Consider the following 16,134-nt stretch of genomic DNA (forward strand, 5'->3'; position numbering starts at 1 on the left):
GTACAAACCAAACAAACGTTTACATATGTTTTCCCAAAGATATATATTAAAATATATATAGTTCATAGCACTAAAACCTCTGAACTTGAAAAACCCAAATATTCTTCAAGATATATTGAATACATAAATGATGAGGCACTATGTGGCAAAAGAATGTAGAATGTAGAATGAACAAACTATAACTACAAACATTGTATGATCTAACCTCTGAAACCACCACCCAGAGTCACTTTGCTACATTCTGTTGGCAAAAAGGTCACAGGTTTAATGAGAAGGATATAGATGCCACCTCTTTTTCTTTTTTCTTTTCTCTTCTCTTCTCTTCTCTTCTCTTCTCTTCTCTTCTCTTCTTTTCTTTTCTTTTCTTTTCTTTTCTTTTCTTTTCTTTTCTTTCTCTTTGAGTAGGCTCCACACTCAGCATGGAACACAATGTGGGGCTTGAACTCATGGCTCTGAGATCGACCTGAGCTGAAATCAAGAGTTGGATGCTTAAGCCACCTAAGCAGTCTGGCTAACTCTTGATCAGAAAAGAGCAAGATCACATGGTAAGATGAGCAGATGGCATGAGAAATAATGAGACTGCCATGTTTGGAAAATATTACCTGTCACAGTAAGTTTCTTTCAATAATGTTGAGTACATGCTAGTTGAGTGAATACAAGGTATCTTTGTTATCTGAATATTAATTCTCAGGAGCTTCACTGAAACACTGTGATATAGGAAAGCAAAAGCCACCATAATAAAAATATTCACTAGGACATCTGGGTGGCTCAGTGGTTGAGCATTTGCCTTTGCCTCAGGTCATGATCCCGGAGTACCGCATCTGGCTCCCCTCTGGAAGCCTGCTTCTCCGTCTGCCTATGTCTCTGCCTCTCTCTGTGCCTCTCATGAATAAATAAATAAAATCTTAAAAAAAATCACTAATACACACTCAAGCCTCTTTCTCCATTTAACAGTGTAAGTATCTCTGATTATCGGAAGTGGTTTTTATCCACCTACACTATGCAAAATGAAAAGTTAATTTTTGCAAAAAATAAAAGATTTCATTAAGTCAGTTATTTTTAGAGTATACAGTAGCCCCCACTTATTCACAGAGACTATGTTTCAAGACTCCCAATGGATGTCTGAAACCAAGGATATTACTAAATCCTATATATACTATATCTTTCCTCTACATGCATACCTATGATAAAGTTTACAAATTAGACACAGTAAAAGATTACCAACAACACTATTAATAAAATAGAACAATTATAACAATACACTGTAGTAAAAGTTAAGTGGATATGGTCTCTCTCCCTCGGAATATATTATTGTACTGTATTCACCCTTCTTATGATGACAATAAAATTCCTTGTGATGAGATGAAGTGAGGTGAATGATACAGGTATAGTGACATAGCAGTCGACTACTATTGACCTTCTGATAATACGTCAGAAGAAGGATCAGTTGCTTCTGGACTACAGTTGACCATGGAGAAGTGAAACCCCAGAAAAACTACTGGATTTGGAATCTTGTGTAACTGGTAGACCAATTAACAACTGGGAAAAAAAAAATCAACAATGATCATATGTTAGGGGAATTACTTGGAAATCCAAAGATTAAGAAAAGCAGTAGGGAAACTTATTGAAACCCTTTGATTATTTCTGCATGTTAAAGTGAAGGGTATTCTGTGTGTTGTTAATTTTTGCTAGAAAAGTTATGGCCCTAAAAAAAAATTTTAAAAAGCAATACTTGACCCAGTTTTTATAGATTTCAAGGACTAGCCCTTCATTTCTATAATAACCTAAATTTGGTTATGTATAAAATAAAATTATTTTTATAATTTTTTAGTTCCAATAATCAGATATAGTCTAAGTCAAACTTCTTCCTGTGAAGTTTTGAACCCTTTTGAGTGGATTGATTTCAGTGGCTTTTTTTCCATTACCGAGAAATAGCCTTCCTATAATCTGCATAAGCTTTCATCCTTCTCTGGAGATGTATTAAAATAACATTAAAATTAAATTAATTTCAGTGATGTATTTTCACAGCTTTCTTAGAAAGTCTATTATATCAAATGAAATTAAACCTGAGATCTTCACGGGAGTATTAGTTTTTTCTTAGATATGAGAACAAGATGAATCTGTAGTTATCTGCTAGATACTGTTTCATCAAACATTTATGGATCACCTGCTTTTTTTTCAAGGCAGTGGGCTAAAGCACTGTGGGAATTATAAAGATAAACTGACTCTGTGATGAAAACATTAACATATGTATTTTCATCCAAGGTCACTGGAAGTTTACACCACTGTGTCTACCACCACCGCCATCACCTCCACCATCACCATCATTACCTTCACCACCACTATTGCCACCATCATCACCTCTACTGCCGTCATCACTGCCACCACCACCTCTACCATCATTACCTCCACTACCACCTTCACCACCACCTCTACCATCATCACTTCCATTATCACCACTACCACCCTCATCACCACCACCATCTACAGCACCATCATCTCTACCATCATCACCACTACCACCACCAGCAGCAGCCACACAGATCTAACAATATAAAACACATTTATTTAAAAAATTGGAATTAAATAAAGAACTTAACTCTAAAGTAATTTGGACAAGATCTCTCATTCATTTAATTCAGTTGTATTTCTCTCGGCAAATATTCCATATCACCAAATGATATGCACCCCGTATCACCCCGTTTTCTGGGTGAAATGTACTGAAATTTTCAGAGCTGGTTTTTCAGCATTCTGACATGCTAAGAGGAAATTTTAAGTGTGAAGGACTCATAGAAATTCCAAATTTTCATTTCTTAGATCAGGACAATGAAGCTCAAAGAGGTGAAGTGACTTAGGAGTCACTGTGAGTAGACAAGGACAGATCAAAATAAGAACTCAATCCTCAAGATGTACTCACTGCCCAGGGTCCTCTCTCCTACTGACTCCTTGGAGTAGGAAGACCAAGTAAAGACTACCATCAGTTGTGCCTGAGGACAAAGTTATCACACCTCTTAGGCAGACTGAAACTCTCTGAAGAAAAGGAGAAAGTGCAAATCTTCTCCCAGGAGACCTTTGTTAGCTTAATTTGTGTGGCCGGTTATGTAAATGAAGAGGCCTTGCAAGAGGATGGGGTCAAGAGTTTTCCGGGGGTTCAGCTTGGTAATGCTGCGTGGCCTGGAAAGAAAATGATACTTTGCACTTGCATAATGCTTCTCATCCCTCCAAGAATAACAAATGCAACTTTGTAGTTTCAGCCAAATACTGCAAAGTACTTCACAAATGTTTAACTCAGGAATCCTCTGAACAACCAAGAAAGGAAGACTTCTGAAAGGAAGGAAGAAAACAGCTCTCATTCTCATGATTCAGGGAGGTGTCTAAGGTCAGATAGATTCCTACACCTAGCTGAGACACCACCGGCAGGACTCTAGACATGCAAACACATTCCTTTTTGAACACTTTCTAAAGTGACCTGGACACGGGATTTTGAAAAGAGCAGAGGTGGACCAAAAAGCCCCTGCTTGTTCTTCCAGCCCAACGAATCTATGAAGCTTTTCACAAGAGGTTTGGTTCTGAGGCTTTCTTTAAAAGTTCTTGGAATTCTCTTCAAAGATTTTTGGCATGTCTCCCGAAAGAATTTATTTTTTAAAGATTTTATTTATTCACAAGACACACATACACACACACACACACACACAGAGACAGAGACATAGGCAGAGGGAAGAGAAGAAGGCTCCATGCAGGAGCCCAATGAGGGACTCAATCCCAGAACTTTGGGATCAGATCCTGACTCTCAACCGCTGAGTTGCTCAGGCGTCCCTCCTGAAAGAATTTTTTAAAACCATGAATCCCTTGACCAAATTGCTAGTTGACATCTAAAATATTTCATAGATTTAAGTAATTGCAAAGGCTATAATTTCCAGCATATTATTAATATATGTCTTTTAAATTATAGTTATACTTTTTAAAAAATATCCAATTGAATCTAGAATCCAAACAATTTGATGCCCATCATCATCCATTTACACCCATTTACACCTGGATGGCCAGTTGGTTAAGCGTCTGTCTTCAGCTCAAATCATGATCCCAGGGTCCTGGGATTGAGCCCCACGTTGGGTTTCCTGCTCAGCAGGGAGTCTGCTTCTCCCTCTCCCTCTGCCACTCCTCTGCTTGTGCTCTCTCAAATTAAATATATATATATATATATATATATATATATATATATATATATGCATATACATATATATAAACAACTACTTTAACAATCAGAAATTTTATATCATTCTCTTTTCTCCTTAAGCTTGTATTCTTATACCACTTCTCCTATGTACTTTTATCTATATTATTGTGTCCAAAGATCTTCTTATTCATTATTATATTTTTCTGCAATAAAAATGTTTGTAAATTAAATTTTAAACTTTATGTATTTTTGTTAGGCTGAGTTACAGTAGCAGGTAGGCCCAAGCATATAATGGCTCAACACAAAGTTTACTTCTTTCTTACATGATAGTCTTGGTGTGATGCTCAAATAAACAAGGTGCTCTCTTCCACACAGTGATTAAGGGACCCAATCTCCTTCTATTACATGGCTTTGCCATTGCCCTGAACAAGGATCTAGCTTGCTGGCCTACTTTTACATGCCCTGGGTGCTAAGAATAGATTTATATTTTTAAAGGGCTATTTTGAAAAGAAAAAAAAAGGCAAAATATGAGACAGAGGCCTTATATGGCCTTGTCAAGCCTAAAATAGTTATTGCCTGGCCCTTTACCAAAGTTTGCCAACCCCTTTCCTAGAGCCTCATTCTTCACTGTATCTAGCTGGTAGAAGAAGCAAAGAGTATGTGAAAGAGATTTTATGGTGACAGTCCTGGAAGTGACCCACATCACTTCCACTCACATTGGATTGCTAGAACAATTACCTGGCCATACCCTACTGCAAGGAAATTGGGAAAATGTAGGCTAGCTATGCGCCAAAAAGGGGCAGAACAAATTTTAGGAAGCAACTAATAGAGTCTACCTTTGTCAGGCTCTAACACATCAAAAAGAATGTTATCGGGCAGGCTGGGTGGCTCAGCAGTTTGGCGTCTGCCTTCAGCCCAGGACCTGATCCTGGAGACACGGGATCAAGTCCCACATCGGGCTCCCTGCATGGAGCCTGCTTCTCCCTCTGCCTGTGTCTCTGTCCCTCTCTCTCTTTCTCTGTGCCTCTCATGAATAAATAAAGAAAAAATCTTTAAAAAAATGTTATCATTATAATTATCAGTTGTGTAAAATTTATCAAAATAACGCACATATATGATGGATTAAGATAAACATTAAACAAGGGTGCCTGGGGGACTTAGTTTAGTATTCAACTCTGGATCTCAGCTCAGGTATTGATCTCAGGTCATGAGTTCAAGCCCTGTGCTGGGCTCCATGCTGGGTGTGGAGCCTATTTAAAAATAAATAAATACATACATACATACATTACACATAAAAAAGGAAAATTTTATTGAAGATTCAGTTCTTTTTTAAAAGATTTATTTATTTATTTTAGAGAGAGGAGAGAGAGCATGCACGACGGTGACGGTCAGGGGAGGGACAGAGGGAGAGGGAGAAAAATCCTCAAGAAGACTCCACACTGAGCAGGAGCCTGACTCAAGGCTTGATCCCAAGACCCCAAGATCATGACTTCAGCCCAAGTCAAGAGTCAGATGCTCAACGGACTAAACCATCCAGTCACTCCAGAGGTGTATTTCTTAATCAGATGGATGAGACTGTTGTGTTTTCAATTAGTTCATATGTCCCAAATTAGAGCATCAGTTTTATTTCTACTTTTCATTTTTATAAATGTTATGGCCAAGAAAATTGCACAAGAATAAGAAAATAGGAATGGAAGAAGTTTTTTTAAAAGGCAGTCTTAACTAAATTATTTAAATTTATTCAAATCATCAGCTAACAACCCAGCTAAAGACTCCTCTAATTTTATGAAAGTTTTTTATTAGAAAGAACTTGACCTGCAGGATGACTTGGTAGCCAGTTGTAAAAGCCATTCACATCTGCAATTTCCAGGGAGTTTGTTAAAAATTTCTACAAAGATTTATCTAACAACTACTTCTGTTCTCTTCCAATTGGAAGAGGTGCCTTGTTGGGACACCTGGGTGGCTCAGTCAGTTAAGTGTCTGACTTTGGCTCAGGTCATGATCTTGGGGTCCTGGGATAGAGCCCTGCATCGGGATCCCCACTGAGAGAGCAGTCTGCGTCTCCCTCTTACTCTGCCCCTCCTCCTGCTTGTTCTCTCTCTCACTCTCTTTCAAATATAATAAAAATCTTTTTAAAAAGTGCCTCATTGGGATCCCTGGGTGGCGCAGCGGTTTGGCGCCTGCCTTTGGCCCAGGGCGCGATCCTGGAGTCCCGGGATCGAATCCCACGTCGGGCTCCTGGTGCATGGAGCCTGCTTCTCCCTCTGCCTGTGTCTCTGCCTCTCTCTCTCTCTGTGACTATCATAAATAAATAAAAATTTATTTAAATAAATAAATAAATAAAAATAAAAGTGCCTCATTTACTTTGTAAATAAAAATATTGATTTTAATATATCTTTCCCAATACATTACTTTTTAAATGCTTTTATTTTAAGACATTTAAAATATTTTTGTCAGAAGCTTGGGCTGCTGATCTAGCTCTTTCAACTTAATAGGAAATACTTTCCATACAGACTAATTGGAAAAGGAAGTCCTCATTGTCAAAGCCATCAGCTAAATCAGACTTATGTTCTGTTGGAAAAGTCTGAATTTATTTATAAATTCCAATAAGTAAGTTAAAATGTAATTTGAGGAATAGTATGAAATCACTGAAAAATCACGGAACACATAAGATAAATTACTAAAAGCCATATGTCAGGATATACAGCTAATGTAATTAATTAATGTATCCATTTAAAATATGCATAAAACTTATCCTGGTGCTCCTTTGGTAAATGTGCATGTCTGCAGGTAATGAATTCTGGGGGGATTAAATAAAAATCACACATAAAAAATCAGAGAATAATCAATTAAGTTTTTTAAAACTTGGGAAGCCTGAGTAGCTCAAGGGTTTAGCATCTGCCTTCGGCTCAGGGCGTGATCCCGGGATCCAAGATTGAGTACCACATCAGGCTCCCTGTGAGAAGCCTGCTTCTCCCTCTGCCTACTATGTTTTTGCCTCTTTCTGTGTCTCTCATGAATAAACAAATAAAATCTTAAAAAAATGTTTTAACTTAATACATTCCAATGTTCAATAAAAAAAGAGAAAGTATGAACAGAAAAACTAGCCTGATGGTTAGCATATAATTTTATACTGTGTTAGTAAGAGTGAGAAAATATAATGTTTTAAAAGAATAAACGAGAATTGACTACCACTGGAAAAATATTCCCTGATGTCATTTCATATATGTAAGTTTTAGTTACTCTATTCAACGTGGCCCATATAATATAAAGAAAGCACATGAAAATTTTATCCATAAGCTTTATTTAGCATATTAGAGAATGTAGTAGTCTCAGAAAACATTTCAATTAAATTTTTAAACATTGCATATCACCCCCTCAGGTTGCACAGGTTTAGAGAGCATCATTCACACCGTATTCTAAAAAAGGTGAACGACACTCAGGAATGTGTATGAGAATCAGACATGTGTCCCATCTAGCTGTGCCACACAGCCCTGTTTGAGCATCAGAAACCTGCACAACTTCTACTATGCATAGATGATTCTTTCCAACTAATAGTACCTCCTATGGCTGAATTTTGAGAATAACTGAAAACAAAAAGAAGACACCATTTTCAGCACTTGAAGTATCCTTTGTTTTGCTATTATGAGTCTCTCTCAAGAGTTACGCATTCTTTGACAATAATCAGGGAAAAAGATACTGGATCACACCACCAAAACACTCACAACATATCTGAATTCAGAGCCTCCCAGCACAGGCCCAAATACCCTAGGTCTAAAGCCACACTTCACCCTTAATGCAAAGATCTACCTGGTGATTTTGCTTAATCATTAAAGGAGACTTTCCCCAAACCAATACTTCAAATTATCCCTTTGTTTTTGTTTTTCTTTTCCCCCATTCCCCAGAGGTTCTCAAGATCCTGGAGGTAATATTACAAGGTAAGATCTAAGATGGGTAAGAAGAAGGGAGGGTTTTGTTTGTTTGTTTGTTTTGAAATGCACAATGAAAATGAAAAATTTGTATTGCTTCATGGCTAGTTTTCAGAAAGAACAAGCTGAAAATCTGGGAAACGATTCTCTTAAAAAAATAAACCCATGTGTATATACCCTCTTGGAGAGTTGCTTAACTCAGTTTGAAGATTGCTCCTTTGGGGAGATTTCTGTAAATTATGTCTTTGGTTGGACAAAAATAAATGTTTAGGTGAGACCACACACATCTGTTTTCTAGTCTAGTTTAAAGCCAGTAATCCTGGTGCCAGCATTTGACATTCCAATCTCCCCAGGCCTTCCAACTCTTATGATCTGTGCTTTGAAATTTTTATGTTAAAAGGCACCTGCCTAGCTCAGTGGGTAGAACATGTGACTCTTGATCTCAGGGTCATGAGTTCAAGCCCCATGTTGGGGGTAGACTATTTTTAAAATTAATTAATTAATTAAGGACCTCTTTCCATTAAAAAAAGATGTTAAAAAATTCTATGGTAAGATTTAATGTTTCTCTGAAGGTCAGAGAGAACCAATGACATTTTTTGACAAAAGGGTTATGTGGCAAATTAGTGTTTTTGGAAGATTAATCTGACAACACTGTGTAAGCGGGCTGTGAGGGAAAGAATGTTGGGAGACCAGTTAGGAAGCTATTATATTTGTCCCTGAGGGAGGTCACAAGGACTAAATGGTAGGAGGAAACCAGAATGACATAGCTTCCTTCTTTTTATTTCTTCTTCCTTTCTTGTTAGTAGAACTTTTATTTGTATTTCCACATCTCACAGAGGATGACTCTATCCTTGGCTCAGGGACATACCCTGATTGGTCTAAGTCAGTCATGAGAATCCTATACTCCTTGACATTGATTGTTTTATTTTTCTAATTTTTAAAAATTTTTATGTATTTATTCATAAGAGACACAGAGGCAGAGACACAGACAGAGGGAGAAGCAGGCTCTGCATGGGGAGCCTGATGTGGGACTCCATCCCAGGACCCCGGGATCACAATCTGAACCAAAGGCAGACGCTCAATCACTGAGCCACCCAGGTGCCCGATATTGATTGTTTTAGAAATGATCCTATGAGCCAGTTTCGGTCAATGAGATGTGAGAAGTCTGCTAAGGGACTTCTAGGACAGATTTTGTCATTCTTATTAGACATAGGAAATCGTGTCCTCTCTTTGTCTGTACATTAGGGTGTCTGGTTGTGATGCCTAGAGCTCCAGCAACCATCTTACAACCAGATGGCCTGAAGATCAAGAACATTCAAGATCCCCAATCATGAAAGAAAATTCAGTCTCTTTCTTATCGAATCACAGCATATTCTTTAATTAGATTTTTTTTGTGTTTTTCTCATTAAAGAGAAACAAGAGAAAAAAAAACATTAGAGTAGATGCCCTATTTGATGATAATAGCCCTAGGTTTAGTATGTCAGGTTTTGTGCAGAATGCTTGCATGTTGTTGCCAGTCCTCTCAGCAACCCTGCCAGGGAGATATTGTTAGATTTACAGATGAGGAAAATACAGAATTAGATTAACTTATCCAAGGCCACAGTTAGCTAGAATTCTAAACCGAGTCTGCCTGCTACCAAGGCACATACCCATTTTGCCACATACCACTTTTAAAAATATATATTTTTTATTTATTTATTCATGAGAGACACAGAGAGGCAGAGACCTAGGCAGAAGGGAGGAGAAGCAGGCTCCCTGCAGGGAGCCCGATGCAGGACTCTATCCCAGGACCCCAGGATCATGCCCTGAGCCTAAGGCAGACACTCAACCACTGAGCCACCCAGGTGTCCTACCACTGACTTTTTTAAGGCAGAGAGTATAGAGTAGGAAGGCAATGGGCCTTGAAGTGTGTATACTTTTTAATGGAAGAAATCTGCAAAAAAGTCAGAAAAGTAGCAACCAAAGGTTGTTAAACCTGAAAGTTTATCACCACTATCCAGTCTCCAAAGTCACCTGGTTGACTTTGAGATGCTTAAACGTAGAGAGCACAGTCCCAAGGGAATATGATATTCCACTTCAGGAGCCATTTCATATTTACTAAAAATGTCTTTCCCCAAAAATACCATTGATGAAAGAGACCACTGTAGATGCAAACAGCCTTGGGACTGGAGATGTTGGTGGTCCGAGTTCTGTCCTTGACTTCTTGTCTTCTCGCTGATGAAACTCATCCATTTTCATGGCTTTTACTACTTCATATGCTGACAAGTCCCAAAAGTATAGCTATAGAACCATTTCCAGCTCCAGACATCACATCTCTTCATGGTGCTCCCATAGGCACCTCCAACACAATGTGTCTAAAATTGAGCTTATCATTTCACTCTTGCCTCAACCTGTTTTTCACCTTACATTCCCTCTATTGAGAAGTGCCATTACAGCCAACTGGTGGTTGAAAACTGGAATTTGTACATCATCCTTACAGTTTCCATCCTCTGTTCCAATGCAATTCTATTATCTAAACATCTCGCTAACCCTATGCTTCCAAAACTTCTTTTGCATCATGGCACACAACTTAAATTTGTGAAACTTGGACTTGATCTGACTGAAATAATTTATTTTTAGAGTAGTTTTTAAAAACCAGGGAATGAACACATAGGTTCATAGCTAACTCACAAAAACCAAGAGCATTTGGTTGGTGTGTTTAGGCCTCCATGCCCCTCTGGATCTAAGGTCTGAAGTGCTGGAGGGAACCCCCAAATTCCTCTCTTTCTCACCTCTCTTCTTTTCTGTTTTATTTTTCTCTTAAAGGTCAGCTTTCTCAGTTTCCCTACTCACTTAGGAAATAAGTGAAGGTGATTACACCTAATGGATGAAGTGGAAGTTTCTTAATACTAGTTCCATGGTCCCAAATGAAAGGGCTCATTGGCACAACTTGGATCAAGCAGTCATTCTTTGTCTAGTTGACTTAAAATTTTTTTCAGCGGTATTGAGGTATAATTAACAATTACAGTTTTAATATTACATGTATAATATGGCAATTTGACATATGTATACATAGTGAAAGGATCTCACCATCAAATTCACATCCATCACCTCGCATGTATACTTTTGTCGTGGTGGTTATCAAAAACATTTAAGTTCTACTCTCTTAGCAAATTTCAGCTATACAAAATAGTATTATCAACTATAGTCATCATTATATACTTTTGATCCAGATCTTATTCATCTCATAAATGAAATTTTGTACCATTTCACTAACTGCTCCCTATTTAACCTTATCTTCCAGACCCTGGCAATCACCATTCTACTCTTTATGAATTAAAACTTTTTGTTTTGTTTTTTAGACTCCACATATAAGTGATACCATGCGGTATTTACCTTTCCTTCTCTGGCTTGTTTCGCTTATCATAATGCCCTCCAGTTTCATCCATGTTATCATAAATGGCAGGACAAATGGATGTTGCTGAAGAAGTCTTATTATATATATACAAGGTTGCTCCCACTATCATTATGTGGGTGGAGTAAAAGGTAGAATTACTAGACAAGGCAGTGTTGTAATCAATCATGGAGAGAATCCATAAAAAATTAAGCCAGGATTGGAACACAGGACTCCAAGTCTTTGCAATTTCTCTACCAGACAGGGATAACTTTAGACAAAATGGCAACTCAGGAAAGTAGCATTCTTGCTGACCCCTTCTGTGTCCTGTGTTTATCATCTGTGTGCCTGGATTAGAAGGTGATTTGCTGGGCTCATTATCTTTGTCATGTAATCACATATACTTGTATTATAGAATACACAAGTTTGCCTTTGATTTTGTTATATATCAGCAAGAATAGACACATTTCCTCTTGGCACATCTTAAATGTGCCCTACCTCCAAAAAGAAGCACTGAACAAATGATGCAAAAAGTCTTTTGGCCATTGTCTGTCTGGGCATGGCAGGCTTGCTCAATACAAAGAACCTGTGCTTTGGAGAAAAATTCTAAAAATCTTGCTTTTAAATGCACTTCAGGTTTCAATAACTTTGTAATCTCAGGTAAGTTAATCAACCTCTCAGAGACTCATCTTTTTTCATATGCAAACTGGATATAATAATAGCACTTGCAGAATTGTTTGGGAAGATTAAATTAGACCATGTATATAAAGCACCCAGCAAATAGCAGGTACTAAGTAATAGCAATTACTATGATTCTTTGATTTTCAAAGGCAGTTTTCTTCTCAACTTTGCTCTTGTAAACCAGAAAAATACTACTAAACACATTCTGATTGTCTAATGAAAGAACAAGCAAGATCAGTCTTTCTTTGACTATGGAGGCCAAAAATTAGCTTAAAGGACTTCTGTGTTGGGCAGTCCGGGTGGCTCAGCAGTTTAGCACCGCCTTCAGCCCAGGGCGTGATCCTGGAGACCCAGGATTGAGTCCCACATCAGCCTCCCTGCATGGAGCCTGCTTCTCCCTCTGCCTTGTCTCTGCCTGTATCTCTGCCTCTCTCTGTGTGTCTCTCATGAAAAAATAAATAAAATCTTAAAAAAAAAAAAAAAAGGACTTCTGTGTTGACTATTACTTATCAGGCTGGCCATTGCCTCTCTGAAATACAGGGGCTGTTGATTCTGTTTTGCTGTGAGGCTGGCCACGTGCCACATAATCCAGAGCCACTCAAGTCACTGCCTGAGTTGTTCCCTACCCCTGAGATCAGCTCTGCTAGGAGGGTATCCATTGTAAGAGTCCTCACTTTGGCAAATAAAGTCAAGGCTTAAAATATAGAAGGTATTGACATTTACCATGGACCTAAATCCTCGCTCATCTTATTACTCACCTGGTCATTTCTGATGCCTTAAGTCCAAATCCACCCACACTTTACTATATAGAAAGATGATAGAATATAAAGTTCCCTACCAAAATAGATAGTGAAATGTAAAAGTTTCTCATTATAGAGATTTGAATCATTGGAGATTTCTCCCTTAAGAGTTGCCAGGACATGAGCTGAAATGAATAGATTTAGGGACTTGTGTTTGGAAGACTCGGGTGTTGTTAAGGAGTATGTCACAAAGTGGGAGCCTGGATTTCAGAGCCCATCTGGGGCACACATGTTGTTTACATCTATAACCACATAAAAGGTGATGAACAACCCAAGAAGGTTTTGCCAACAAATAGAAACATTTACCACACAGCAGTTGTAGTGGCCAAAATATTAAATACTGGCTGGAAATTAATGAATACATTTATAAAACTATTCAAATAGATTGGTTGATCTCATCAGAATTCTTTGATCTGGGATTCTGGCAGAAAAAAATCTAATTTTTCAAATAAATTGTTAAATTAAGAATATCTTCTATGAAAAATGCTGAATAAAGATAGATGATTGAACAAATATCTGTGTCCCTCCCCCAAATATTCTTTAAAATAGAAATAAAGAGATTTTTAAAAATTAAAAGGAGGAAATAATGATAGTAATGAGATTTTAGAAGCTGAAAAATAAGACAATTGTTATCTGATTTAGCAGATTGAGAAAGCTAATTCCTAAACCAACAGAGGGGAAAACCAGGAAGCAACCCCTTCCCAGGATAGGCCACACCAAAGTACCCTCCCAAAGGCAGATTAGTTGACTGCCTCTCCCCAGTCCCACCAGAAGACTTGTGGTTTTCTTCTAAGGAGGGTATAATAAAGGTCCCTAAGCCAGAATTAGAGGCACTAAGTATGATTAAGATGGGAATACTATATTGAAAACAGAGAGATGTGAGAAAAAAGGTTTATATAATGAACTATTATGATCCCAGTCCACTTCCAGAACGCTGGCAGCTTGGGATAACCCACCCCCTGTAGACAGAAAAAGAGTCATTGTTTACCCATGGAAAACTTAAACAGACCAAGAAGAAAAGACCTAAGGACAATGACATCTCCTTCCACCCCCATATAAATGACCCATGCAGATCATCCTAAAGACTGAAATCCTAAAGTTTCATCCATGGCACAGAACTTCCCATCAGATCTAAAATATTACAGGATCACCAGACATCTGAAGAAAGTATCTACCAGGAAATATAGAGACAAAAAACACAACAAGAAACAGAAAACAAAAAACAAAACAAAACAAAAAAACTACAGAGGAAACAGAGACTATGGAGCAAACTAAAAGCTTAAAAAAAAAAAAGAACAGAGAAAGGCAAATATTAATGTCTTCAGAGAAATAAAATAGATATTACAAGAATTGACTGCTATAAAGAGAATCAGTAGAGGGGAAAAAAGAGCTCTTGAAAATTTAAGATATGGTAAAAGAATTAAAAAGCTTAACAGAAGGATTAAGGTGATAAAGTTGAGGAACTCTCAGAAAATAAAGCTGAAAGACAAAGAAAAGGATAAGAGGAAAAAGAGAGAAGACAACTGGAGAATTAGTCTAGAAGGCTCATTATGCTAGTAAATAGGAGTTCCAGAAAGAGAGCACAAATAAATAACGTGGAGGAATTCATAATAAATCAACAATTCAAGAAAACTTCCAAACCCAGGAGACACAAGCTGCCAGATTGATAGGGTCCAACAAATCCCTGGTGCAATGGTTTAAAACAGACTAACACCAACGCATAGGATTGTGAAATTTCAGAACCCTGGAGATAGGAGAAAATCCAACAAACTTTCAGCGGGGAAAAGCAGGTGTCATACAAAGAACCAGGAGTCTGAGTATTGAAAAACCGCATGAGGTGGTAATTATTAATTCATATAAGAGACAGAATATCACTTTAGTTTCTACCAAATAAAGTGGAACAGTAGGTAGAACTCTAGAGGAATAAATACTTGGGGAGAAATTCTCATTTGAAAACCTACATTTGTAGACCAGAAACTGAAAGCAAATGCTCAATGTTTGGAGTTGGATTGAGAAATACATTATGGCTAGGATTTCTTCTTGATCCTTGGATATCAACAAAACCACAATCATAATAGCTACCCTGGGCCAGGCATCTCACTAAGCACTTGTAACACGCATTATTAGCTTGTATACTCTTTTCTTTCTTTTTTTTTTTTTTGGTGGGGAGGAGAGGGAGAGGGAGAGGGAGAGAGAGAGGGAGAGGGAGAGGGAGAGGGAGAGGGAGAGAAAATCTTAAGCAGGTTATATGCGGGGGAGGGGGGGACAGGGCCCTCTCTCAGGGCCCTGATATCATGACTCTGAGATCATGACCTGAGCTGAGATCAAGAGTCAGATGCTTAACCAAGTGAGCCACAAGGGCACCCCAACATGTATACTCTTTATAAAAATCTAAATAGGCAGAAGTAATGACCACAATTTTACAGACTAAGTTATGCTAATTAAGTAATTTACCCAAGGTCACACAAACCTAGCATCTAGAATCCAAACTCCAAAACCCATTCTTTCAATGGCTATGCCATGCAGCCTTGGGGAATAAAGTTCATATTTAAATATTTCAGTCACAATTTTTATAATTGTTCCTGCCAACAGCGACTTCTTAGAGACAGCAAAACTATGTGTACCAGAACTCTATCTTATATCCTTATATTTTGAGAGAGAACAAAGAGGAAAGGTGGAGATTAACTGAAAACTATTACGAAGTAACATAGTCGTTCATGATTCTTCAGAAAAGAATATTGGGACGCCTGGGTGGCTCAGTGGTTGAGCGTCTGCCTTTGGTTCAGGGTGTGATCACTGAGTTCTGAATCGGGCTCCCTGTGGGGAGCCTGCTTCTTCCTCTGCCTGTGTCTCTGCTATTCTATGTTTCTCATGAATAAATAAATAAAATTTAAAAGAAAGAAAGAAAGAAAGAAAGAAAGAAAGAAAGAAAGAAAGAAAGAAACAAAGAAAGAAAGAAAGAAACAAAGAAAGAAACAAAGAAAGAAAGAAAGAAAGAAAGAAAGAAAAGAAAAGAAAAAAGAAAAGAAAAAAAAGAAAAGAGTATCTTGGTTAGCTAGCAGGATTTCTAGGAAAAATTTTAAGAAAAGGAAAGCCTCAGAGATAAGGGTCCAGAAGAGAGTAGCAATATTTCAGGTTTAGCTGGCCTACCACTCAATTGCTCAGTGGTATTAA

General features: G+C 37.9%; 1 long non-coding RNA gene across 1 annotated transcript in view; it reads right to left on the reverse strand.

Moving 5' to 3' along the window:
- Positions 1-408: 408 nt before the first annotated feature.
- LOC119865417 overlaps positions 409-16,134 on the reverse strand; it is a 36,701-nt gene continuing 20,975 nt past the window's right edge. The window contains exon 3 of the long non-coding RNA XR_005377185.1: positions 409-468. This is a non-coding gene — a long non-coding RNA (uncharacterized LOC119865417). The remainder of the gene's footprint in view (positions 469-16,134) is intronic.

The sequence above is a fragment of the Canis lupus genome, chromosome 23 (genome assembly GCF_011100685.1).
Source record: "Canis lupus familiaris isolate Mischka breed German Shepherd chromosome 23, alternate assembly UU_Cfam_GSD_1.0, whole genome shotgun sequence".
Lineage (NCBI taxonomy): Eukaryota > Metazoa > Chordata > Mammalia > Carnivora > Canidae > Canis > Canis lupus.